At 41.9% G+C, this 27,629-nt stretch overlaps 1 long non-coding RNA gene across 2 annotated transcripts in view; it reads left to right on the top strand.

Annotated features, from left to right (window-relative positions):
- Positions 1 to 27,629, top strand: part of LOC142486925 (uncharacterized) — a 90,048-nt gene that overhangs the window by 30,587 nt on the left and 31,832 nt on the right. For both annotated transcript variants that reach the window (XR_012799082.1, XR_012799081.1), the window contains exons 2-3: positions 21,859 to 21,924; positions 23,616 to 23,774. This is a non-coding gene — a long non-coding RNA (uncharacterized LOC142486925). The remainder of the gene's footprint in view (positions 1 to 21,858; positions 21,925 to 23,615; positions 23,775 to 27,629) is intronic.

Below are 27,629 nucleotides of genomic sequence, written 5' to 3' on the forward strand. Positions count from 1 at the left end.
CCCCAATTAAGCCCTAAAGTTCTCCTCACTAGAACAATTAGAATCTTTAACTCACAACAGTTTCTGGCTGACCTTACCAACTACCCTTGGTACAGAATCGACTTAATTCCCAACCCCGATTCTGTTCTCTACTATTTCCAATCCGTCTTCTTAAAACTCTGTGATACCCATGCCCCACTACGCAGAATAAGAGTATGGGGGGCCCACTTCCGTGGGTTACAGCTGTCCTTAAAGCGCTCAACCATTTCAGGGATTCCTTATGGAAAAGCTAAAAAGTAACTACTGTAGCACTACCAAGGATCTTAATAACTACAGACACCTGCTGAATATGTGCACAAGGCAAACAAGACATGCAAAAGCACAATATTACTCTGACAATCTTCGCCAGAATAAATCAAATCCAGCTAACTTCTAGAAGGTTATCCACAATATATACCAGCCTTCTACCCATCAACATCCAAGTAATATCACTAAGGAGGATATTACTCTGACAAATCCCACTGACATTGCAAATGCATTCAATGATTACTTTGAGTGGTGTGCAACTAACTTATTAGTGAAACGCAACCCAAACCACAAACATAAACCTCATTATGAGAGTACCCATATAGCCCCACCCTCTCTCAACACTGCTCACAATTTTCAATTTGTCCCAGAATCTGAAGAGGAGATTACACAAGTGCTCCATAAGACCTGGAAAACTGCCAAAGTTGTCCCAATCTTCAAAAGTGGGAACAAAAACACTGTCTTAAACTACAGGCCAATCTCTCTTCTCCAAATACTATTCAAAGTCATGGGAAAATGTGTTCACTCCCAATTAAGCGATTACTATAACAAGACAAATTTCCCTAGCCAATTCCAATCTGGCTTTCACCCCAAACACTCAACGGTAACAACCCTGCTAAAAGTTTGCAATGAAATCCAGTGTGGAATGTAACTGGGACAATTCACTGATGCAATATTCCTAGATTTTGCAAAGGCTTTTGATATTGTTGATCATGTTATTTTGCATAACAATCTCCAGTGCTCTGGAATAGGGACGCATGCTTTAAACTGGTTTTATTCCTACCTATCAGATAAATCCCAACATTTGTCTATCTCAGGCTTTAACTCCAACCTCTTGGATATCATCTGTGGTGTCCCACCAGGCTCTGTTCTGGGGCCCCTACTCTTCTCTGTATTCATAATGATCTTCCTACAGCTTGTAACTGAGCTTCAATACACATGTATGCAAATGACACAATCTTATATGCACACAGCCCTAGCCTCTCCGACCTTGAACACATACTTCAATCTGACTTTTTGAGACTTGAAAATTGGATTTCCCAAAACAAACTGTTTTTTTTTTTTAATAACTTCAAATTTTATTGAAGAATTTTGGTCAATACAAATAGTATCACATTGGGTAAAAAGCATCATTTGTATAACATATTGTGACAAACGCCCCTCTTTTGTAGCGCTGACGTCTGTCTGGGATCTTCCCGACTCAGTCTTCTAGGGTTAATTATACGAATAACCGGATCATAAAAAGCATTACGTTGTTTAACTCAGGCTTCTGCCTGCTTTATTTTCATCCCAGTAAGGGACTGCAGCTTTAACAGGTGTAGGCAGGAGGCACTCGGATATTAACCATCAGCGGTTTACTCATATCACTGTTATAATATTTCACACACTGTCACTTTAAGAAACCAAAAATAAATCATATAAAGAAATCCTATCCAATTCAGGGATCTAACTACACAGCAGAATCAGCCTCTCTAACTTTTGCTGGGCCAACTAACCTGGTTCCCCAGCTTAAAACAATGCCCTCTCATTTAGGGTCACTAGATACAGCATACAGTCTATTAGATACAGCAATAAACATTTGTTTGTCTTATCTGTTCGTGGTGGGAACTCGGTCCCAAGTGTCCAGGCAAATCCTCTGGTACTGCGATACTTGAAGGGGGCGTCCTCCCCGAACTGGATGCAGGGGAGCAGCGATAACCCCAGCCTCCAGGCTCTAAGAAGAGAGACTGAAAATCAACCCTCTCTGCTCTAAATACCTGTTCTAGTGATTAGGAGAGCAGGTTATGGAGAACTAGACACATTGTAAACTTTGGTCTGGATTTTCCATCCACCAGCCTGAGTAAATGTGGAGCTGTGGAATTGATAATTTTGCACTATTCCTGCACTTTCTGACCTAAAACCGGGCAGAAAGCTGCCTGATATCTTTGGACTATGTCACAATATGTAGAAGATACCAGTAGCATCCCCTAAATACATGAACAGTGTTAACATATGCACATAGCTAACTTAAAGTAATAAGATACAGTAAACAATTTAAACTTAAAATTAAAATAGCGATGGAGGAGGGAGAGGGGGGGAGGGGGGGAAAGGACCAGAGGGCGCGAGCTCCCTCCATTATCATGCCTACCGCAACCCTCACTCCCCTCCGGGGGATCCCCTGCTTGGTCTGAAGAGATTGTCTGTTTAGTCTCCTGGGTAATATCCACTCTAAGTCCGTTGTCCATAGAACTGCTGGATCGTGAGCTCCCCTTTTGTGTGAAAATGCATTTATGATTATCATTGCCAAATTGTGATATCTGTCTGCGCCAACCAAGGCGTCCAGACTTTTAGAAAATTGGTGCCAGTGTCATTAACAAGACTCGTTCATTTTTTCCATCTGGCATACGTACCATAATCTGTTTAAAATCTTGGGGATATTTGGGATCTCGGGTTGTTTCCACAATGCTGCGATCTCACATCTCGTCGCTGTTGCAAAATGAGCAACTAGTTTATTTCCAGCTTTGGTGAGACCCGGTAATGGTCTGTTTAGGAGGAACAGCCATGGGTCTGGGGGAATTGTGAGGTCAAAAATCCTCTGAATCCAATTTCTAATTTCTACCCATATTGGTGTAATTCGAGGGCAGGACCACAGCATGTGTAACAGGTCGGCCGATCCTCCGCACTGTTTTGGATACAGCGGGGAGTATAAAACAAACTGTTTTTAAACACTGACAAGACTGTAACAATGGTATTTGGGACCAAGGCTAAATTTCTAAAGCTTCCAATGACTGAGCTCCAGATCAGAACCAATGCTAACACCACCCTAACTCCTGTTACTAGTTTCAAATGCTTGGGCATATGGTTGACTCTCATTTAACATTTTGGATGCACATTGATACCCTGACATCCAAATCCTATGCCAAACTAGCTTTACTTTATAGGAACAAATCCTCCCTAAGTCTGCTGGTCAGAAAGCTTATTTCACAGCAGATGCTAATGCCAATTATTGACTATGGGGACATAGTATATGGCTCGGCATCCCAAACCCACCTTGGCAAACTTGATACCCTCTACAATTCAATATGCCATTTTATTCTCCAGTGCAACAACAACACATACAGTATCACTGTGAAATGCTCAAAGATCTAGATTGGTCATCACTTGCGTCTTAGCGCAAAGTTCATCTCTCCTGACTTGCCTTCAAATACATTCTGGGCAAGCTACTTGAACAAGCTCCACACCCCTAACACATGCAGCACTTATCATCTGAGATCTAACTCCAAAAGACTATTCATGGTCCCAATGTTCAGCAAAGTATCCGCCGCTCCTTCTTCTCTCACCGTGCACCCCAAAACTGGAACAATCTACCGGAGACGCTCAAAGCCACCACCATTCTAAGTTCATTCAAAACTAAAGCTGTCTCACATTTTAATCTGGTAAGTGAAAAAATTGGTTGAACAGCAGGATCCAAAGAAATAAGCACCGATCAACTCACCAGATGTAGTAAAAATAAAAAAAGTTTAATCGTTTACATAATTAAAAAACAAAAAACAAGAAGACAATACAGGACAATTTTCCCACGCGTTTCAGGTTCTGCAGCCCTTTCTCAAGGAGTGTAATAGGGGCAAGATGATGTAAAGTTTATATAGCCCCTCCTCTGAACTCTAACGCACCTGAGACATATACAGGTGATTAAAACGTATGGTGTTAACCATTGGATGTGCGCAAGTCTCCATGTTAATTAAAAGCAAGAGAATTAATGAAATGTACAGCTATTAAATATGTACTGGGATATTTACTAGTGGACACATCAAGCACAGTATATAGGATAAAATATCCATAATACATAATGAGTCTAAATAGTATATAAACCAACTATCAAAAATTCATATCTAGTAAATAATTTTCATACATATAAATTTAAATGATACTATATAAACAATAAATGCTTGTCAAACATGGATGACTTGTAACACATAGCAATAAATGGTTTCATATGTTTGAAATTGAAAGTAAAATGTCTTGCATGAAATAGCAGAAGTAACAAGAGAGGAGAAGAAATACATGTGTAGGATACAGAGAATCAACGATATAATGATAAAATCAGCAAGTTGTAAATAAGTCCTGTTTAGTGATGTAATCTAAGATCCATTGCATATCTGTGGTGACAAAATTAATACTGTATCCATAAAGATTCCACCTGTATATCGATGGAGATATTATAACTACATAACCATTGTCAGTATTGTCCTTGGTAGAAAATAAGATTTTTTAACAAAACTGACAAAAGCTATATCGTCCTCATTACATGGATACAATAAATCAGCTATAGATTATTTAATATCTATCATGTGAATATTGACAGTATATGCATATTGGGTGATAGTACATCACTTTAATAATTAGAGTATTGTAAACTCTTTAATACTTAGCTAAATAGGAATAAAAATGGTTATCGAGAATGGTATATGAACAAGTCATATGAGACAAAACAAAGCAAATGTGTAAGGACAGAAAGCAGTATACTGGAGGAGAATATATAAAGAAAACATTTGTAAAGAATATATTAATAAAAAGTATTTCAAGTCCCATTGGGTATTGAGCCCGTTAGGGATCAATGTGTTTAAAGAAAATATCCAATGGGCTTCTCTCCTATATACTGCGTTCGTCCTATCAACTCCACGACAGTGGATATGAACGTGTTCAATGGCAATACATTTGACGGTAGCAAGGGAACCATTCTGACACACATCAAAATGTTTAGATATAGGATGCACATGGTCTCGTTTTAAAATGAGTCTCAGGTGCTCCATTATCCGTATCTAGAACATACGTGTGGTGAGACCGATGTACCTCTTATTGCAGCCGCATATAAGCATATCAAATTATGCACTTCTTTTTACCAGCCTCAGTATGTCTCTAACTCTATTCATATATCTCCATCTCTCTTTCCTTCACCACTTCTCTTTTCACATGAACTCCTTTCTTACCTGCGTCCTCTGACACCACACAGCTATATCCCCTGCACTAAAACACACCCTTACACATCATCCTCACACATCCTCTTTCTATCCATGCTTCTCCTCTTGCTTCTGGGGATATCTCTCCCAATCCTGGTCCCTGTCTTATTCCTACATGCGCTCGCCTGCCAACTGCAACCTCTACTCCTTCTGGTGTCAACCCCTCCAACCTCATACCCATACCCTGCCACCCTCCCTCCTCTCTCCCTTTCTCCTGTGCCCTTTGGAATGCTCGCTCCCTTTCTAACAAGTTCCTCTCTGTACATGACTTCTTTCTCTCTCACTCCCTGCTGCTCTTTGCTATAACTGAGACCTGGCTCACTCAGTCTGACTCTGCTCTGGAAGCTGCCCTCTCCTACGGTGGCCTTTCCTTCTCCCTCACTCCGCGCACTGATGGCAGGGGTGGAGGCGTGGGGCTCCTGCTCTCCTCTCTCTGTCGTTACCGAACCCTTCCTATTCCTCCTCTCTTCCTTTTCCCTCCTTTGAGGCTCACACTGTCCAGATTTTCGCTCCTCTCCCTGTTCATGTGGCGGTCATCTATCGCCCACCTACCTCTACTCATCCCCCTTCTGCCTTTCTCTCTCACTTTGAATCCTGGCTCTCTTTCTTCCTCTCCTCAGACTCCCCTGTTCTTCTCCTTGGGGACTTCAATTGACACATTGATGACCCCTCTCTCCCTTGGGCTTCCCGCTTTCTTTCTCTAATCTCTTCTTTTGGCCTTCAACAGTGGACTGCAGCCAGCACCCACAAGGATGGCCACTACTTAGACCTGGTTTTCACTAAGAACTTCTCTCTCTCCAATTTCTCCATTTCCCCTTTTCCTCTCTCTGACCATCATCTCATCTCATTCTCTCTATCTCGCTTCTCCCCTTCTCCACCTCCATCTACACCCTGGCTCTGCAGAAACCTGCGCTCTACTCACTTACCTGACTTTGAATCCACTTTACGCTCCTCCCTCTCCTCTCTCAGCTCTGCTACAGACCCCGACAACCTGGTCAGGAACTACAACTCTGCCTTGTCCCCCTCTCTTGATCTACATGCCCCACTTTCTCTCTGCCGCACTCGCCCTTCTAACCCTAGACCCTGGCTAAATTCCCACACACGCATGCTGCGTTCCTCCACTCATTCCTCTGAATGCCTCTGGAGGAAGTCTCACACTCTCGCAGACTTCCTTCACTACAAATTAATGCTATCCTGTTTCAACTCTGCCCTCTCGCAAGCTAAACAAGCCTACTTTTCTGCACTAATCAACATGCACAAGTCTAACCCACGCCGACTGTTCTCTGTCTTTGATACTCTACTCAAACCACCCTCAGCTGCCTCTCCTTCCTCCATCTCCGCTCAGGACTTTGCTGACTATTTTAAGGAAAAGGTGGAATCCATATGTCAGAACATCCCCTCTGTTTCTTCTTCCCATCCTACACCTCTTCCTAACTCTCCTCCTGCCTTCCTTAACTCTTTATCCACTGTCTCAGAGGAGGATGTGTCGCTGTTGATCGCCTCTTCTCCCTCTACCACTTGCCCTCTTTACCCCATTCCCTCCCATCTCCTAAAACCTCTTGCTCCTACTATAATCCCTACGCTCACACACATTTTTAACTCCTCCCTCTGCTCTGGAACCTTTCCATCCTCCTTCAAACATGCAACAGTCATACCATTACTCAAAAACAGCAAGCTTTACCCTACCTGTCTTTCTAACTATCGACCTGTCTCCCTCCTGCCTTTTGCCTCTAAACTCCTTGAACGTCTTGTATTCTCTCACTTGCTCCATTTTCTCAACACCTATTCTCTCCTAGACCCTCTACAATCTGGCTTCCGCACTGCTCACTCCACGGAAACAGCCCTCACTAAAATAACTGACGACCTCCATGCTGCCAAAGACAGAGGTCATTACACTCTGCTCATATTACTCGATCTCTCTGCAGCATTTGACACAGTGGACCACCCTCTTCTCCTCCACATTCTCCATACTCTAGGTATTCGGAACAAAGCTCTATCCTGGATCTCATCCTACCTCTCCCATCGTACTTTTAGTGTCTCTTCTGCTAACACCTCCTCCTCCTCTATTGATCTCTCTGTGGGGGTACCCCAGGGCTCTGTCCTGGGACCTCTTCTCTTTTCTCTGTACACACTCTCTCTAGGTGACCTAATAACATCTTTTGGGTTTAAATATCACCTCTATGCTGACGACACACAAATATACTTTTCAACACCTGACCTTACACCTGCTATACAGACCAAAGTTTCTGAATGTCTCTCTGCTATATCATCCTGGATGGCCCTCCGTCGCCTTAAACTCAACATGGCTAAAACAGAGCTCCTCATACTTCCTCCCAAACCTGGCCCTACTACCTCCTTCCACATTACTGTTGGAACTACGATCATCCACCCAGTAGCCCAAGCACGCTGCCTAGGGGTCACACTCGACTCCTCTCTCACATTCGCCCCTCATATTCAAAACATTTCTAAAACTTGTCGCTTTTTCCTCCGCAATATAACAAAGATACGCCCTTTCCTCTGTTGCTCGACTGCTAAAACTCTGACTCAGGCCCTCATTCTCTCCCGTCTTGATTACTGTAACCTCCTGCTGTCCGGCCTTCCTGCCTCTCACCTGTCTCCCCTACAATCTATCCTAAATGCTGCTGCCAGAATCACTCTACTCTTTCCTAGATCTGTCTCAGCATCTCCCCTCCTGAAATCCCTCTCCTGGCTTCCAATAAAATCCCGCATCTCAAACTCCATTCTTCTCCTCACTTTTAAAGCTTTACACTCTTCTGCCCCTCCTTACATCTCAGCCCTAATTTCTCGCTACGCACCACCCCGACTCTTGCGTTCTGCTCAAGGATGTCTTTTTTCTACCCCTTTTGTATCTAAAGCCCTCTACCGCCTTAAACCTTTTTCACTGACTGCCCCACACCTCTGGAATGCCCTTCCCCTCAGTACCCGACTAGCACCCTCTCTATCCACCTTTAAGACCCACCTTAAGACACACTTGCTTAAAGGAGCATACGAATAGCACTGTGAACATTCTGAACACATGATACATAAAGCTTGGCCCCCTGCAGACGCACTTACCAGAACTCCGTCCTACTGTCTCTGTACGTTCTCCCTACCTACCAATTAGACTGTAAGCTCCTCGGGGCAGGGACTCCTCTTCCTTAATGTTATGTTTGTCTAAAGCAAATTTGTCCCATGATCTGTTATTTATATTATCTGTTATTTATTCAATTACCACATGTATTAATACTGTGAAGCGCTATGTACATTAATGGCGCTATATAAATAAAGACATACCATATAGACAACAAATTCTGAGTTGCAATTGATAAAAGTAGTTATATTGTGTGACCTGGTACTCTCCGCATCTGTAAATGTTTTTGTCTTAAGTATATATGGACAAATTTTACATTGACTACAAGGATAGCAGCCTGTTAATTTTGGAAAAAACTCTCTCCTATTGCGTGTTTTATCAGTTTTAATTGCACTTGGAGAGATGATATTATCCAATGTTTGTAATTTTTTCAAGACAAACTATGGATTTGTTGCTGTGATGTCTTTCAAAAGGGGGTCTATGTTGAGAATAGACAAGTGTTATTTATAATTTGTTTGATTGCATGTGCTTGATTGCTGAAAGTAGTTATAAAGTACGGAGGGTCCAGGTCAGACATGGGTTTATCTTGTCTTGCTCTCGTCAATTTCAGATGGACTTGACTACCATCCAACAACTCCTCTCTACTTTGATTGAGAGCATTCTGATTGGCTTCAATTAGTGTTTTTTTTATTGTATCTTCTTGCAAGGAAACGATCTGTGAGCTCTGTAGCTCTGAGATGATAGTCTTCAAGGTTGGAGCAATTTCGGCGTAAACGTTAAAATTGGCCATATGTTATTCCTCTAAATAGAGTATGACTATGTGCACTGTGTGCGTGGAGAAGGGTATTTCTAGAGTGCTCTTTTCGTAATATATCCATATGAACCATTTGGTCTAGGCCTATGAATAGCCTAAGGTCAAGGTAATGTATGTGATGTGAATGGTGTTGTGATGTGAATGTGAGATTGAGTGAGTTACTGTTGACATAGTCAAGAAATGCCATCACCTGTTCAACAGAACCTTTCCATATCAACAGTAAATCATCAATGTAGCGGCGGTAAAAGTATATGTGATGACGATAAGGGTTCTTTTCTCCAAACACGTGGGACTCTTCCCACCACCCCATGAAAAGATTCGCATAGGATGGTGTGAAACATGTGCCCATGGCGGTCCCACGTGTTTGGAGATAGAAAGCCCCTGAAAAATAAAAATAATTATGATTGAGTAAAAAGTGTATGCTGTTAAGGATGAAGGAAATATGTGCCAGTGATAAAGATGAATCTCGTTCCAGAAAATATCTGGTAGCTTGGAGACCATCCGGGTGTGAAATAATGGTGTATAGTGAAGATACGCCTAGTGTAACCCATAAAAATTGGGAGACCAGAGGTAGTGTTGAAATAAAGTGAGAAGGTGAGATGTGTCCTGTAAATGTGAAGGAAGTGCATAAACAAGTGGTTGTAAATAGTGATCAATATAAGTGGACAAGTGTTCACCCAGTGACCCTATCCTGGATACAATGGGACGTCCAGATGGTGCATGAAGGGATTTGTGAATTTTAGGAAGGTGATGAAAAATGGGAGTGATAGGGTGAGTACAGTCATACTCTTTATCAGAGGGGATGCTACCGGTGTAGATCCGCATTGTACTATTCAAGATTCCTTTATGGTTATTATTTTGGGTCTCCTTGCCAATTTCTGAGAGTTCCCACATTGCTATTTTTGGATCTGGGAGTAGTTACTCACTCACATTTTAATCTGGTCTGTAACTGTTACATACGCCTATAATATATATTATCTTTAACTGTGCATGCACTGCACTATGTTTTGTATCTTGTATTGAGGATTCATCCACATGTCACAAGTGAGGAATACAAATATACTTATACTGACATAGTCATTGGATCAGAAGAAATACAAAAAGCTTTAAGGAAATCAAAGCACGTCCACTGATTGGATGAGTTTTAATTATAATTTTTCTAGTAAGTGGGCTGACATAAGAGCCAATTTCAGTGCCACTATTTCCACATTTACAATACACAGTGTACACTATATTGTGTTTTTTATTTTCTGGGGTGATCCTGCTCCTTCTGGAATTCGGAGGAGTTTACTTCCTGGTAAAACATTTTATAAATAAATAACCCCTTAATCACTTTAGCGGTTAATAATCACTATAGTAATTAAGGGGTTAACCGCCCCCCCCCACTACCCAGCCAAACTGGTTTAATAAAATATACTTTTCACTTTTACCTTGTCTAATTCTTTTGGCGATGAAGGGTAGAATGGGAATATATACTTTTAACCCCACTAGCCATATTCCTCACACACTGTAAACCTGACTAAGCCTTTAAAAACCACATAGCCATATTGGCTACTAAACATTCTAAGAGCTGTAGCTCCTTTTGTTAAAAAACCTAAATTTAGTTAGAACTAAAAAAACGCTTAGGCACTTTCTTAGGGCTGTATCTCTTTTCTTTACTGAGAATTGGAATTAGGTTTCATAAAACCTCTTGCAATCTCATATACAGTTGGAGTAACCCTCAGAAACCCTATACTGGTACCGGGGCATATACACTGGCGACACACTTTATTTGAGCTCGGCTAGTCCCACGAATTCGGGTATACCCGGGTGTATTGAGGTTTGTGACTGTTTTCTGCCCGAGTGCATTGGGTTATTTTCCAGGCAGGGATTGAAGCATTTTATTCCCGCTGGCTGCAATACTGCACAGTATATATATATATACTGCATTACAATTCATGAATTTATGCCATCTGGTAGACACGCGAAGCATTGCAGCCTATTAAATCCTAATCATTATCATTTAACAGATCAGCCGCCCGTCAGCCAGGCATGAACCCAGGCTGGGAAGGCAAACACAATGGGGCTTGTCAGAGGTGAGGAGCGGCGCATTCCAGGTATCTGCCAGGTACATACTGGGTATTTGCTCGAATAAAGTGTGTCGGTGCAGTACTGGGGGACCCTCACTAACTTAGGGACCCTTGACTGTACCCGGGATACACAAATCCCTATGCCCCCTTTTACCTCTCTGGTCTGTGATGAAGCTGGGAAACCTGGCGGTGAGTCGCGTAACTGTTTTCAAAGGAGGATTTTGACTGGAGGGATGTGCCTATAGAGTTGTGTGAAAAAGAAAGTACACCCTCTTTGAATTCTATGGTTTTACATATCAGGACATAATAACAATCCTCTGTTCCTTAGCAGATCTTAAAATTAGGTAAATATAACCTCAGATGAACAACAACACATGACATATTACACTGTGTCATAATTTATTTAACAAAAATAAAGTAAAAATGGAGAAGCTATGTGTGAAAAACTCAGTACACCCTAACGGCTTCCATAGGAATTAGGATGCCAAGTAGCAGACAGGTGCTACTAATCAAATGCCCTTGATTAATTGTTCATCATCAAGTGTGACCGCCTCTATAAAAGCTGAAGTTTTAGCAGTTTGCTGTCTGGAGCATTCAGGTGTGTGTTAACACAATGCCAAGGAGGAAAGACATCAGCAATGATCTTAGAGAAGCAATTGTTGCTGCCCATCAATCTGGGAAGGGTTATAAGGCCATTTCCAAATAATTTAAGGTCCATCATTCTACAGTGAGAAAGATTATTCAAAAGTGGAAAACATTCAAGACAGTGGCCAATCTTCCCAGGAGTGGACGTCCCAGCAAATTCACCCCAGCCCGTGCAATGCTCAGAGAAATTGCAAAAAAATAAATAGTTACATCTCAGACTCTACAGTTAGCATGTTAAATGTTAAAGTTCATGACAGTACAATTAGAAAAAGACTGAACAAGTATGGTTTGTTTGGAAGGGTTGCCAGGAGAAAGCCTCTTCTCACTAAAAAGAACATGGCAGCACGGCTTAGGTTTGCAAAGTTGCATCTGAACAAACCACAAGACTTCTGGAACAATGTCCTTTGGACAGACGAGACCAAAGTGGAGATGTTTGGCCATAAAGCACAGCGCCACATTTGGCGAAAACCAAAAAACAAAACCCAGCATGTCAGCACAAACACCTCATACCAACTGTCAAGCATGGTGGTGGAGGGGTGATGATTTGGGCTTGTTTTGCAGCCACAGGACCTGGGAACCTTGCAGCCATTGAGGCAACCATGAACTCCTCTGTATACCAAAGTATTCTAGAGTCAAATGTGAGGCCATCTGTCCGACAGCTAAAGCTTGGCCGAAATTGGGTCATGCAACAGGACAATGATCCCAAGCACACCAGCAAATCTACAACAGAATGGCTGAAAAAGAAGAGAATCAAGGTGTTGCAATGGCCCAGTCAAAGTCCAGAGCTCAACCCGATTGAAATGCTGTGGCTGGACCTTAAGAGAACTGTGCATAAACAAATGCCCACAAACCTCAATGAACTGAAGCAACGTTGTAAAGAAGAGTGGGCCAAAATTCCTCCACAACGATGTGAGAGACTGATAAAGTTATACAGAAAATGATTACTTCACGTTATTGCTGCTAAAGGTGGTTCTACAAGCTATTGAATCATAAGGTATACCTAGTTTTTCACACATGGCTTCTCCATTTTTGCTTTATTTTTGTTAAATAAATCATGACACGGTGTAATATGTCGTGTTGTTGTTCATCTGAGGTTGTATTTACCTAATTTTTAGATCTGCTAAGGAACAGATGATTGTTATTATGTCCTGATATGCAAAACCATATAATTCAAAGAGGGTGTACTTTATTTTTCACACCACTGTATGTCTCCGGGAATCTGACCTGATTCCCGGATACATTTTTGGGGTAGCCAGAAACTCTGGACCCCTTCTACCTAGACACATTCTGACAACACTTTTACCGCAAAGATCCCCCTGAAACTCACAGCCGGAAATCTCCACTGGTTAGCACTCCTGGAAAGGTAAAACACGCATAAAAACTTTATTGTCATACAATTACATTCATTGCAGGCACAATACACAAGTTGAAGAGCTGACACTCTAAAACCTGAAATATGGTTCAGAGGTAACCAGCTGGGCATAATACCTTTATTGATGGCTTGGTTACCCTTCACCGTCACACGGACTCATTGGGATGCCAATTCAAGGCTATCCCTGCCGCCTATTGTCACAGAGGGAATGTATATCACCCCAGACAAGATCATCACCTGGAAGGATCTGGTGCAATACCAGTTACAGGATCCAATGGCTGGGATTATCTGCCAGGCCGTCCAGCAAAACAAGCCTTCATTGATGAAACGTGCTCCCAGCGACACGGTCACAATAGTAATGCGGGAAGCGGACAAACTCGAAATCAATAAGGATCTACTCTATCGGGTGGTGGAATACCATAACAACCCGGATAGAAGGCAAATGGTTCTACCCAGGAACCTCCAACGTATGGTCCTGAGATCACTACACAATGAACATAGCCATCTCGGCGTGGACAGGACCTTCGGCTTAATCCGACACCGGTTCTTCTGTCCTCGCATGAGAGTCGGTAGAACACCACTGCTGCTGCTGCTCACAGTGTATCCAACAAAAGACTCTCCCAACAGAGTCGGTCCAATGGCTCACCTGAGCTCGGGTCTTCTGGACCTTGTATGCATGGACATTGTGTATCGAACCAGATGCCCAAGGCAACGTGCTAGTTATCACCGACCATTACACCCGCTATGCTCAAGCCTTTCCTACTAAAGACCAGAAGGCCATCACGGTGGCGAAGATTCGGTGCGAGCGGTACTTTATACATTATGCAATTATCAAAGCGTCTGTCCTGCGCTTCCGTGTGCAGAGCAGTGATCTGAATATGTCAGATACTGGGGCATCACACGAGGAGCTCCGTTTGGCCACAATAACAACCGGTGCAGGGGGAACAAAGTTGCCTTACCTCACCTGCATCTCCGGTCTGGGGTCCGCTCCCTCGGCTGCTCCTGCGTGCCACCGTCTTAGTGTAGGCTGGAAACAATGGTGGATTCGGCGCAACTGCGCATGTCTGAATCAGAGAGGCTCCTGAAGTTCTTCAAAAAACTTTATTGATGATACACACAAGGGCTAACACCGCATTCTCCCCCTCTACGCGTTTCACCCTCACAGATAGGGCTTCGTCTTGGAGTGGGGAGAAGCGGAAGCTGCCCGATTAAGTACAGAAATAAGCGTGCGAAAAACGGCATAAAATTAATTAAAACATTAACCCCCTCAATGCCTAAGCCTATTAACATGTTCCCCATATTGCACAATCATTTAAATAAACTATTAATGGAATACCATGTTGTTAATTCTTAGAATGTCCTTGCATTCATATTCTAGGTATATATTACCTCTGGCTTAGGTTACTCATTAAGGGTATATAAAGAAAATTAAAAACTGCTGTAAGTACTGCTAGTACCTGGTTGACTCTCTTAATGCAATGTTGTATATGGCTTAGCAGCCTCATATTTATATAATGTGTGATTGCATTTCCTTTCAGAAAAGTCATATACCGCACACTAATCAAATAATGAACATGTATATTTTTTGGCTGCTTCAACATAATATATTAAGCACAACCAGTTGGTGAAAAAGAGGGGTGAGGGGGGGGAGGGGGTTCTACCCAGGAACCTGCAACGTATGGTCCTGAGATCACTACACAATGAACATAGCCATCTCGGCGTGGACAGGACCTTCGGCTTAATCCGACACCGGTTCTTCTGTCCTCGCATGAGAGTCGGTAGAACACCACTGCTGCTGCTGCTCACAGTGCATCCAACAAAAGTCTCTTCCAACAGAGTCGGTCCAATGGCTCACCTGAGCTCGGGTCTTCTGGACCTTGTATGCATGGACATTGTGTATCGAACCAGATGCCCAAGGCAACGTGCTAGTTATCACCGACCATTACACCCGCTATGCTCAAGCCTTCCCTACTAAAGACCAGAAGGCCATCACGGTGGCGAAGATTCGGTGCGAGCGGTACTTTATACATTATGGCCTACCCAATCGCATACATTCAGATCAAGGACGGGATTTAGAAAGCAAACTTATCCGGGAGCTGGTAAAATTGCTCAACATCACTAAGTTCAGAATGACCCCTTACCATCCAGAGGGAGATGCTCTGCCGGAGAGGTTCAACCGTACCCTCCTCGACATGCTCAACACCCTAAAGGGCTCTCAGAAGAGTGAGTGGAGTAAACATGTGGAGTCTTTGGTGCATGCCTACAACTGCACCCGCCACGAGTCCACAGGATTCACTCCTTACTTTCTAATGTTCGGGCGAGAAGCACGGCTTCCTGTAGATATACTGTACCTCAGAGGGTATCTACCGACTTCAGATACGTACAATGGCTTCAAGAAAGCCTACAACAGGCCTACCAGCTAGCAGAGAAAGCTTCCGCTCATCTGAATGCCAATAACAAAAGGCGCTACGACCACAAGGTCCGCCATCGGGAAATTTATCCTGGAGACACCGTTCTCCTCCGTGACCTCAGTATCCCCGGCAGACACAAATTGGCCGACCATTGGCGCGACGGGGTATTCGAGGTTGAATTACAGGTGCCGTGCCTCCCGGTCTACTGTATAAAAGACATGGATGGCCGGGTAAAAGTCTGGCACCGCAATCATCTTCTGCCTATCCCACAAGTGGGGGATGATGAACCAGAGGCAGAGGCTACACCATTGGCTGGTGAGCCAGAAGGTCCTGAAGAAACAGTAACTGAAACAACCGAGGATCCTATGGAAGGACCCTATAGTAATGCAGACCAATGTCAAGGAGCACCTCCAGAAGGAGATACGGATAATGGACCAGGCCTCAGACACCTACTCTGGTGGCTCCAATGAGCCTTCCTCTGGACCCCAGAAGTCCTTTCTTTATACCTCATAGAGACATGACAGAGACCGTAGTACCCCCGATGAGAGAGACTGAGCCTCAAGAGTACGATCACAACTCCCCAGAGAAAGATGAAGTAGGGCTTCGTCGAAGCAAATGTGTTAGGTACCCTTCTAACCGGATAGCCTATGATTCATTTGGGGCACCACACTGAGGCTCAGCAGTGGTCTTGCAGCAAAATCAAATCTGTCATTGTGATGTTCACGGAAATATATAACTTGATGTAGAGTTATGTCAATGTGGTAAGTTGTACATATTTCAATGTATTTTTATAATATAATCTGTGTGGTTGTGTACGCTGTTCCCAAGTGGGAACGTTGGTATTTTTACTAGGGGGAGAATGTGGCAAGGTCCCCCTCTGGGCATCCCCCAGTACCCACCCCCTTGGTTCCCGCTTACCTCCACATAGCGGGGGAACCACCAAGAGAAGCAAGGAGCTTGCACAGGATGACTGAGTCACCGGAGGCGCCGTCATGGTGTTTATGCACGCGCATGCGCAGATGTCCCATACATGCGCAGGTATGTCCCAAGTTGCGGCGGCCATTAGGGAGAGGCGCACGCATACGCAGTGCATGGTGGCCATCTTAGGTCCATGGGGACTTCAGCCCCCAGATGGCCATAGGGCTGCCTGTCAGATGACTAAGCTCATCCAATAGGGCTGCAGCAATCCCCTGCAACCAGAATTGTAACATTTGGCATGCTGAGAGCACGCCAGTCGGAGCTGGGACAAGGAGAGGGTAGGGTCTGTGTGTAGGGTGTCTGTGGCCCCTGAACTAGGCCAGAGGCCCCAGCTAGGCCCGACAGATAGGGACACTGCCCCTGTAGTATCAAGCATGAGGGACACAGCCAGGACATGGCAGCGACCTGGCATCTTGTGGTCTAAGACCAGTTCACAACACAGAAAGAGACTATTTTATGTTGGGACCCTCCAGCTAGATACCACCCCACATGGAGGTGGACTACTCACTGACGACAACGGCATGGGACCAGACAGCATCTGGTCTTCAGTCAGCGCTACGGGGTACTGGAGTACCCGGCAGGTATCATCACATCACCAAGTGCATCAACAATAAAACTGCAGTTGTGGGCAGCACTGTGGCACACATTGGGTGGGTTGGCTCATGTGGACACCAGGGTGGTTGGGTGCCCAGGGGCAACTCAGTACTTTGGGGAATATCCCATCAGGGTGTGGACACTGTGTTGGAGGGCACTGAGGGGTTTTGGTCATTCGAGGCCTATTTGGTGTGGATGTTACATTGTTATTCCTTTTTCATAAGCATGCAGTAAACTGTTATCTATATCAGTGTGTGTATTATTGCATTGGGTCCTGTGACGGGGTTATCCAACATAGTAGGATCCCGCACAGGTGGAGGCGCTGTCACCAGACGGATCAGGTACACCCCAGTCTCCCAGCAGCGGAGTTTCAGGCCTCCTATGAGCCACAGGTAACACACCACACACATTCAGTAGCCACCATATCTCCCATAGGGTGGGGGAATGTGCGCTACATACCCGTGAACACCCATATATATATATATCATACAATACTCACAATAAAGAGGTACAGAGACAAAAGCACTCAGCATTTTGAACTGCTGAGTGCTTTTGTCTCTGTACCTCATTCTTGTGGGTATTTTATGCTGTTTATCCTTATGACAATAACACCAGCCATTACCATTCTATTATAGGAGTGCATGATAACTTATTTTGGATGCACAAAAGATATTGTATGCTTCCAATTTGTTAATATATATAATTTAAATGTGCGCAACCACAACCTCCAAACTCTCCCTCTAACTACAACCCATGTCTTATTTTTTTCCTTAGTGATACATGCACCACACAATAGAGATGGATCAATTGTTTTTTGTATTATGATTCACAGCGGATAGGCCATTTCCTTCGTATCATGGATTTCAATGGTTCAATATCAAAAAGGGCGATTCGAGTTTTGCAGATGTTTAATTATCATTTCCAATACACTCCATGAATTTCGATACCTGTGGACTGATTTGCAGAATCCTATACGCAAATTCAGCAATTTGCCACCAATTTGCTGAATGTGCGGATTGGATTCTACAAATCCATCTACAGGTTTTATTCAATGGCAGTTTTTGAGAGTATCAGTGTGGATTAAAAACGACCAAATCCGTTTGTGGACAATGCGAAACGGATTTTGGGGGGAAAATACAAGAAAATCTGGGAAACGGTTTTGGGCAGATTCACCAATCTCTACCACACAACATATTAAAATTGGATTAATACATTGGTGCACCAAGACACACAAAATTGCAAGCGTTGGTAGGTGATTAAGAACTGGATTTTTACATTAACTTCGAAATCAAAACACAAATATATTACTATAAACATTTGTGAAAAAATATAATTTTAGACATATTTTGTTAGTGACTCAATCAAAGAAAACAATCTCTGCTTGTGAGGAATATACATTGCATAGGATGAACATCACACAAAGGTCTTTGTATAAACAATTTTCATTGGGTAGTGGAATGTAATAAACACAGTTGTGTAGAAATAGAAAAATTACATTCTGAAAGCTGCTGACAGAGAGGAATGTGTAGCAATGACATGTCTCTGTTAACATTAAATCCATATGTGAACAACAAAAAAAAACATTAAATTCAGTAGACTGAACAGCAGAGCAGATGTGAATGAAAAATCAATAATAAATTCAGACAACGAAAGTGATAGAGTAAATCTTCAATAGTATACAGCATAATTTCAGATGCAATAAAACAGATCTGTTTGAATGTGCAATCTGCTTTAAATGAACATACAATAAAAACAGAATAGTGCCATGTTATCTATCCTTTTTGTAAAGTATAGAAATATGCAATTGTGTGCTCCTCTACTAGAATTTGTTAAAGAAATGATTCAGTGAACCATGCTATGATAGATAAATCATTTCACGTGTAAATTTAAAGAAAAGGAACTTCTGTTTCCTTTTTAGCCATAGTAGCAATTAAAGATTTCAATATTTTTGCATCACATTTTGGGCCTCATGCAGTAAGCAGCAATAAGCCACTTATCGCCAGCTTCTCACCAAAACTGCCTACTGGATTCAGTAAGCCCCGATAAGCTGGCGATAAGAGCAAAAATCGCTGTTTTTTCCCCACGAAAAAAAAACCTGCCAACCGCTTGCCTTTAAGCCACTTTTCGCCGCTCATCGCCGAGCTTTTCCAAGTCGCTGTATTCTAGTAGCCCTGACCAGCTTATTGCAGCTGATCGCCACTTTAGAATTGTGATTTTCTCTCCCAATCGTCCCGCCACAAAAAGTTAGCAAGAAGGTGGGGAGAAACTGGCGATGAGCGGCAGTTAGAAAATAATCAGGCCTTTCGCATGCATCAGATTGATGCTGGGGTCTCTTGAGCTGAAATCCATTAATATATATATATATATATATATATATATATATATATATATATATATATATATATATATATATAACCGCCATCATACCCCCGATGTATGAAAAATGCATTTACAGCCCACTTCATTACCTTAGCAGCTAACCGCTAAGGCAATGAAGGGGTTAAAGGGTTTCCAGGCTTATTGTGGATAGTGGGGGTGGGTGAAGGTGGTATTTGGCCCTTGGTGGGTGTTTAGGCCTTGTGGGGGGGTTGTGGGTGGACTTAAACCCTTCATTACCAAAGCAGTTAATACCGCTAAGGTAATGAAGGGGTTAACCCCTTCCGCTACCACCCAGTAGGCCTAAACACCCATCCTTGGGGCTAATACCCGCTTCAACCACCCCCGCTACCCACAATACAAAAAATACACACTACCTACCTCCTAGGCCCCCAATAAACATTGCAACATTTAATAAATGCCAATACACCACCCTCCCCCTGTGCCCCCCCATACTCTAAGACTTGCACTTTATTATTTGGCACACGATTAATACCCCAGGCCAGCGGGGGTCCCAGTGGTCTCGATGGGTGTCCACAGGCCCCAGAGTGCACCCTGGGGGGTTCATATGGGTGTCTGGGGGCCTCCGAGTGGTCCCAGCTATGCTCCATGAGCCTCCAGGTGGGACCTGCATTCCCCGTGGGCCCCAATGGGGCCACAGGTGGTCCCTGCGGCTGTCTTGGGGTCCCTGGGTCATCCCCATGGGTGTCTAGGGGCTCTCGGGTAGTTCCAATGGGGGACTGGGGGCCCTCGGGTGGTTCCCACGTGGGTCTGGGGCCCTCGGGTAGTCCATCCAGGTCCACAGGGCCCCAAAGCTTTGGAGCCCCCGGTTCGTTCCTGCAGGTGTCCCCCATGGGACCTCAGGTGGTACCCATGGGCGTCCAGGGTCCTCGGGTGGATCCCGTGGGCGTCCGGGGGTCATTGGACGGTCCCCGTGGGTCCTCGCAGGCCTGAGGTACCAATTCTGTCTGTCAAAAAATAAAACATGGCCTACATTTAAATCAATCCCCCACCCCCCACCAAACACAAACAGTACAGTAATGGACAAAGTAACTATTATCCAAATATGGATAATAGATTATTTGACCATTATTAATCACAACATTAGCAAGCATAAATAAAGTAAATAAAACCGTTCAACTTACCCCTGGCAATGTGAAGGGTGGCCTCATTAGCTTACTGCATGTCCCTGTCCTCCGATGCCAGCAAGAATAGATAATAAATACAGTCTAATGTCCCCTAGCCCCTTAATCACCTTAGCGGTTAATAACCGCTATAGTAATTAAGGGGTTAACCCACCCTGCCCTGCTACCCACCCGAGAGGCCTAACCACCCACTCCGGACCCACTATACCCATCCTTCATCCATTCATTGGTACATCATGCCCATAATAATATGTGCATGATTGACCAATATAAAAATTAATGGCGAAGGATTAAAAAAAAATCAGGCCCAAATAAATCACATATCCAAATATAAATCATTACATTGCCAAATAAAAAACATTACATAGCCACATATAAAGCATTAAACAGCAAAATCAAATCGCACATAGCAAAACAATATACAGCACATAGCAAAATAAAACACATCACATAGCCAATTAAATATATAACAAATGCCAATAAAACAATTGAATGGCACAATGGTTAAATTATGCCCATATAATCTGTGCATCATTTAACACTATGCCAGTCAATGGTGGAACTAAAAGAAACAATCACAAACAAGATCCAATGCCATCAAATAATCAGATAAACAAATAAAGAAGTAAACAGAACTAAATTACCACCAGTCAATTAATCCAATCCAAAATAAATTCCTCAATGAAAACACCAAAACAAAACCATTATGAAATAAATGAAAGCTCAAAGTAACCTCCATCACACAAAATCTAACTACCAAAAAGAAGCCACTATTAAAAAGCAAGCATTCCCCTGAAATAAACCATTGAAAAAAAAACTAAAAATTACATCTTACTAAATAAAAATAAAAATTATGTTGCCCAAACATTTATAAACAAACAACCAAACTACATTTAAAATACATAAAAACAAGCATTTGCACAAACAACCATTCCCCTGTATATACAGTATGTATATCCATAGAAACATACTTAAATAGAATGCAATGAATGGGCATCAAAAAAATTAAATCAAAATAAAAATAAAAAACCTGTAAAAGAAAAATAAAACATATTCCATATTTTTACTTACCTTTTAGATGTCTTCACACTCCGAATCCCAGGGACACTGCATGCTCTCGAACCAATCCACGAACAGGAACCAGGTAAAAAAAAAATCCAAAGTCTTTGTCTTCTTTTTTTTCTTCTGTAACCTGCAATCCAATTTCATCACTTTCTTGGGTCTTCTGTGATCATGAGCAGACAGCCAGTGGGGTGGAGACACATCGGAATGTCATCTCCACCTATTTCTCAAGTAGGCCACCATCTATCTGTTAATAATAATATATACCAGGGTGCACAAACTATTAAAGTTGCGACCCCCTTGCCTTCTCCCCCTCGTGCTTGCGCCCCCTCACCTCTTTTGTCGGCATCAAATGACGCATGTGGTCACGTGACGTCAGACCACGTGACCCTGCAGCGCATTGTCATGGTGCGTGTATACAGTAAACGTTATTATACAATGTATTAAGCATGACATTGTAACAACAGTTTAATTCGTAGCATCCTTCAAGTTTGACATTCAATGTTGTTGACGTGAGATGTGTGTAAAATACTTTATATAATGTATTTTAGTTTGTATAAATGTACATATGACAGATGTTTAAATAAAACATTTTAACATAGTAATTATCCTTCCATAAATATACAAATATTATTTATGGTATGGATATATTACAAAATAAAAACACAATTTCTCTCAACACCCAGTACTGTTTTTAGACAAAACATTGTATATACTGTACTTGGTATATTTTATGTCACCAAATTTAATATACTGTACATTTCAATATATAGCTAATGAAAAATGTGTCAACATTATCCTTGATATACATACTCAGTGCATTAATAACATATTTTTGTGTAATTATATATAAATATCATGTCACAATCAACTACATATTAACATATCTATTTATGAATATATATGAAACTATCATTATGAGTACATATTTTTTTTTATTAAATTACGTATATTATGTTTTATTGATTTAAAGATTGAAGCAATAGTGGAAATAAGCATCAATGTCTAAATCATCTCTACAGTGTTTGAAAGCATTATAAATTATTTTGTTCAAGTTGTTCTTTTAGAAACGTCAAATAATATGTTAGGACAGTCGATGTCAAAAGTAGTTGTCTGAAAGATAAATAACATAGTCATAAAATGTTGGTCAAAAATAATTTGATTATTTAAGCAGGCGTGTGCTGTAATATTAGGCATGCATTATTTTGGAGGTTAACGCTGAAGGTACACATACTGTATGCTTAGAGAACCTTGCAATTTCAACAATTGTACATTATAATATCTGTTAAAAAATGGTGCTCATCTTTATATGGCTCTTAGCGTCTTTCACTGCGGCCATCATTAGATTCGCACGCAAGCTCTCTTGCGCTGGGCGTCTAAATGCAGCCTCTCATAGTGGTGAGTCAGCATCGTCACATGACCACATAGCCACGTCACATGAGGACGCGGCATCGATATTATTACATGCTGAATAGTAGCAATCAATTGTAGGTGAACGGATCAATCTATAATGGAGCTAATCACTTGTCATTGTGCAGATTGTATTGATGCACATATATAATGTAATATCTAAAATGTTATTTTTTACGCTGAATATTAAAATGCAGCTTTACACATATATATTCTAATTGTTGCTATGCTACACTTCATCATATATGTGTAGTTTAGCGCATGCGTGATGGATGTTATGCAGATGATGCTCTCATATGTAATAAAGTACTTCGCAATAATAATAATTAAAGCCATATTACAAAATATTTACCTTTATTGTAGAAGTCAACAAGGTCCTTGCTGTTAACCATTGTTCCAGGCAGGCAGATCCGGTTCGTCCACGGTTGAGTCAATCATGGGATCCTGATGCATATACATCTTGTTGCCAGCGGTGGATTGTTCTGGCACATCGTTTTCTGCCCAGTACATGGGCTGAGTCAGGTACGCATCTTGGCTAATGTTTTCCCATGCACACTGGTATTGGACAGGAAAGTTTTGCACATTCCCATAGTAGGTTTCTCCGTATTGCCAATCATATTGTGCGAGGCACTATGCTGGCATATGATACGAGACACCACTCTGTGAACGTCAATTCTTACATAGATAACTGAAGAAACTTTTTTTTCTCAAAGATATGTGCCATGATCGAACATAAGCTTACATAATTGGAGTATTTCCCAGCAACAGTACCTCTGTCCGAAACGTGGTATTATTCGAATAAAGCATTCTTGAATGGATAAGTTGTGTTGAATCATAAATTTCACGGACTTTAGCTCTCTTATCTTCCTGGTATTCTATAGCTTGAAATATCATATATGTATATGTTTCATATGGTCGTCTCAGCATTGAAGATGCCCCTGCCATGTCTAATTTCATGAAGATCTTGGTTGAAAATGAATCCCTAAAAGCATGTGGCATTAGCTAAAAAATTGTAACTTTTAATCAATGTGATGTAATTCTGAATGTCAAAATACAAAAGAGAATGTGTTCGGATTTTATGCTCCCACAGTGCATGAACTAACTGGATGAGAACATGGTTGACTATTTTAAAATGTATTCATTGCGACATGAGGAGGTGGGGATCTGCAAAAGTTTAAAAATTATTATGCAGCACCCCAAAGTAACTGGTTTTTATTCAAATTAACTATTGTAGTGCATGAATGAAGCGATATGATGTATGTATGTGTATATATATACAGCTCAACCCCGTTATAGCGCGATCCGCTATAACGCGGATCCGCTCATAACACGATTTGAGCGTGGACACCGAATTTAAAAAAAAAAAATGTTCATTGAGAGTATTATTAAAGCAAACGTAATCATTAATTTTTTTATGTCTTCATTTACACGCTAAGGCAATGATGGTCCCCTGAGGTTCATGTATGTCCCCTTATTTTTCTGGGGTATATGTGGGAGAGACAATGGAAGGAGTGAATCCATGTAATATAATATTGTTGTCAATTACAGTGTGTGTCATTATTTTTGGGTTGGGACATGGCAGTGTAGTGGTTAAATTCTGAAATGCTGACGTCCTCAATTTAGGCAATCACCTGAAAACAATAGTAATCACACTTGTGGCCAACTATTCTTATTCTTGAGCCTAAGTTTTATGTCCCCAAATCTTTTTTTACACGTCTCTGATGTCCTTGGAAAGACACCAGCTGATGAGACAGCTCAGCATATCTGGCCCCACAATTTTGACTTCTGACTGGTCTTGGTTTTACCTGCGTATATGTAACAATGTGTTCATATAAATTTCAGTATTTAAATCTTACTGTATGTTAATATTGTAACAATTATAACATGTCCCTCTAATTACAGACACCTATTAGTGTAGGTCATGCGCGCATTCCTGACAAATTACATGTGAACAATCAGCTGCACACCTCCATTACAGCATACATGTTTAACAACTGTATGTAACGTTAGGCATGTCTTGAATAAACAGTAATGGCATCTTAATACCATTTATTTTAACAATGTGATGAAATTACTGTGAGGGAGTCGGTAAGTAACATAGGGCCTCATGCAGTAAGCCCCGATAAGGCGTTTATCGGCATTTTTTCCCTTCCAGATTCAGTAAGCCCCGATAAGTGGGAATTATCGGCAACTTTTTTCCGAAAAAAATTTTTTCGCCACCCGGCTGCCGATAAGCCACTTATCGGGACTTTTTTAACCCGCCTGAATTCAGTAAGCCCCAATCAGCTTTTCGGTGCTGATCGGCAGGCCAGATTGGAGATTTTATGGCCAATCCAGCCCACCAACTAAAGTTGGCAACTTGCTGAAGGAGAAGCATCGGCAAGGGCGACACTTAGAAAAAATCAGCCCTTTTTCCTGCCTGTGATTGATGCCGGGGGTCTCCGGAGCTGATACCCGCACCGGAGCCCCCCGGCATGCATCCGAGGCAGGAAAAAGGCATTTAAAAGCCACTTCATTACCTTAGCGGCTAACCGCTAAGGCAATGAAGGGGTTAACCCACCGTGCCAGCATTATTGTGGGTAGCGGGGATGGGTGAGGTGGGTATTTGGCCCTGGGTGTGAGTTTAGGACTTGCGGGGGGGTTGCGGGGGCACTTAACCCCTTCACGACCGTAGCAGTTAATACCGCTACGGTCCTGAAGGGGTTAAGGCCTCCCGCTACCCACCCGCAAGCCATAAACTACCACCGTTGGGGCTAATACCCCTTTCACCCACCCCCACTAGCCACAATATTAAAAAAATACACACCCCAGCCCCACAATAACTAAATAAATAAATAATTAAAGAAATATATATATATATATATATATATATATATATATAAATAAAAATTTATATATATATATATATATAAACCCAACAACACCTATACCCCCTAACATACTGTATAGTAATGTGCACAATGACTATTATCCACAAAAGGATAATAGTGCAGTTGTCCATTTACAATACATACACACCAATAAAGACATTAAATACATGTAGCACTCACCCATGTACGGCTGCCACGATGAAGGCCATCCTCATCTTCATCCTGCCCATGCCCCATCCGCTTCTGCAAAACAGACACAATAATTAAAACATTCTATGTAATGTCCCCTAACCCCTTAATCACCATAACGGTTATTAACCGCTACAGTCATTAAGGGGTTAACCCACCATCACCCACATACCCTCTCCCACTAACCCCCCGAACCCTGAGGCCCAACCACCCTCACCCACTATCCACAGGGGAGTACTACCAAATACCCTTGGGGCCTATACCCCCTCCCCCAGCACATACAGTACAATAATGAGCCAAATAAATATTATCCACATAGGTATAATACATTATTTGGCCATTATTAAACACAGTCAATACGGTAATAAAGTGATTTAAATTGTACTAACCTCATCAATAAGAAGTCTCCATCGCCAGCATAATCCTTGGTGTCCGTTGCCAAAATAATAAATTGCCAAAACATTTGAATACCAGTAACATAACACTGAACCCCTTAATCACCTTATCGGGTACTAACCTGAAAGGTAATTAAGGGGTGAAGCCATCCTGCAATGCCAACAACATTTATGCATAACATCCTCAATGATTTAAAAACCAATTGCCTAACCAAATCACATTTAATCATTCAATCTGAAGGCTCACATGCCTCTTAAAACATTGCATTTACAGTGTATACATGTAGCATAACATGTAAACTACATGTACACGCTGCAAATCAATGTTAACAATACAATAATCCCACTCAAATCGCCATACATCACAAGAAGTATATTATTTAATCCAATTAACTCACCATCAATGAATTAACACACATCAATTACATCCCTAAACAATTAAAATACCATCCATACCAATTACACAATGAACTAAAGCTATCATAACAGAGAACCACTTCAAAACATTGAAAAATGTACACCAACAATTACAATATACTAAAGCAAGGCTTTCCATAACCTACTGTACGGCCTAGAAGCCCAAAACTTACATCTCTCTAATAATAAAATACATTTACCACACATCTATGCATAGCCACAATGATTAACAATACAGAATATCAAGCTTTAACAACAGTATCATTTGTTACCCTGTATATATACATGTAGACATACATACATACATACAGTGGCAACAAATGATATGCATTTTAAAAAATGAACACATGAAAAAGCAACAAAAAACACAGTTACATTCAATACATTTCTTTCTTAAACTTACCATTACTTGCCCCCACCGACTCCCGTTGATCAGCTTACTCACGAACCAATCCACGACACCATCCACGACACCATCCACGAAACAATCCAGGAACAGGAAACCA

The sequence above is a fragment of the Ascaphus truei genome, chromosome 2 (assembly GCF_040206685.1).
Source record: "Ascaphus truei isolate aAscTru1 chromosome 2, aAscTru1.hap1, whole genome shotgun sequence".
Lineage (NCBI taxonomy): Eukaryota > Metazoa > Chordata > Amphibia > Anura > Ascaphidae > Ascaphus > Ascaphus truei.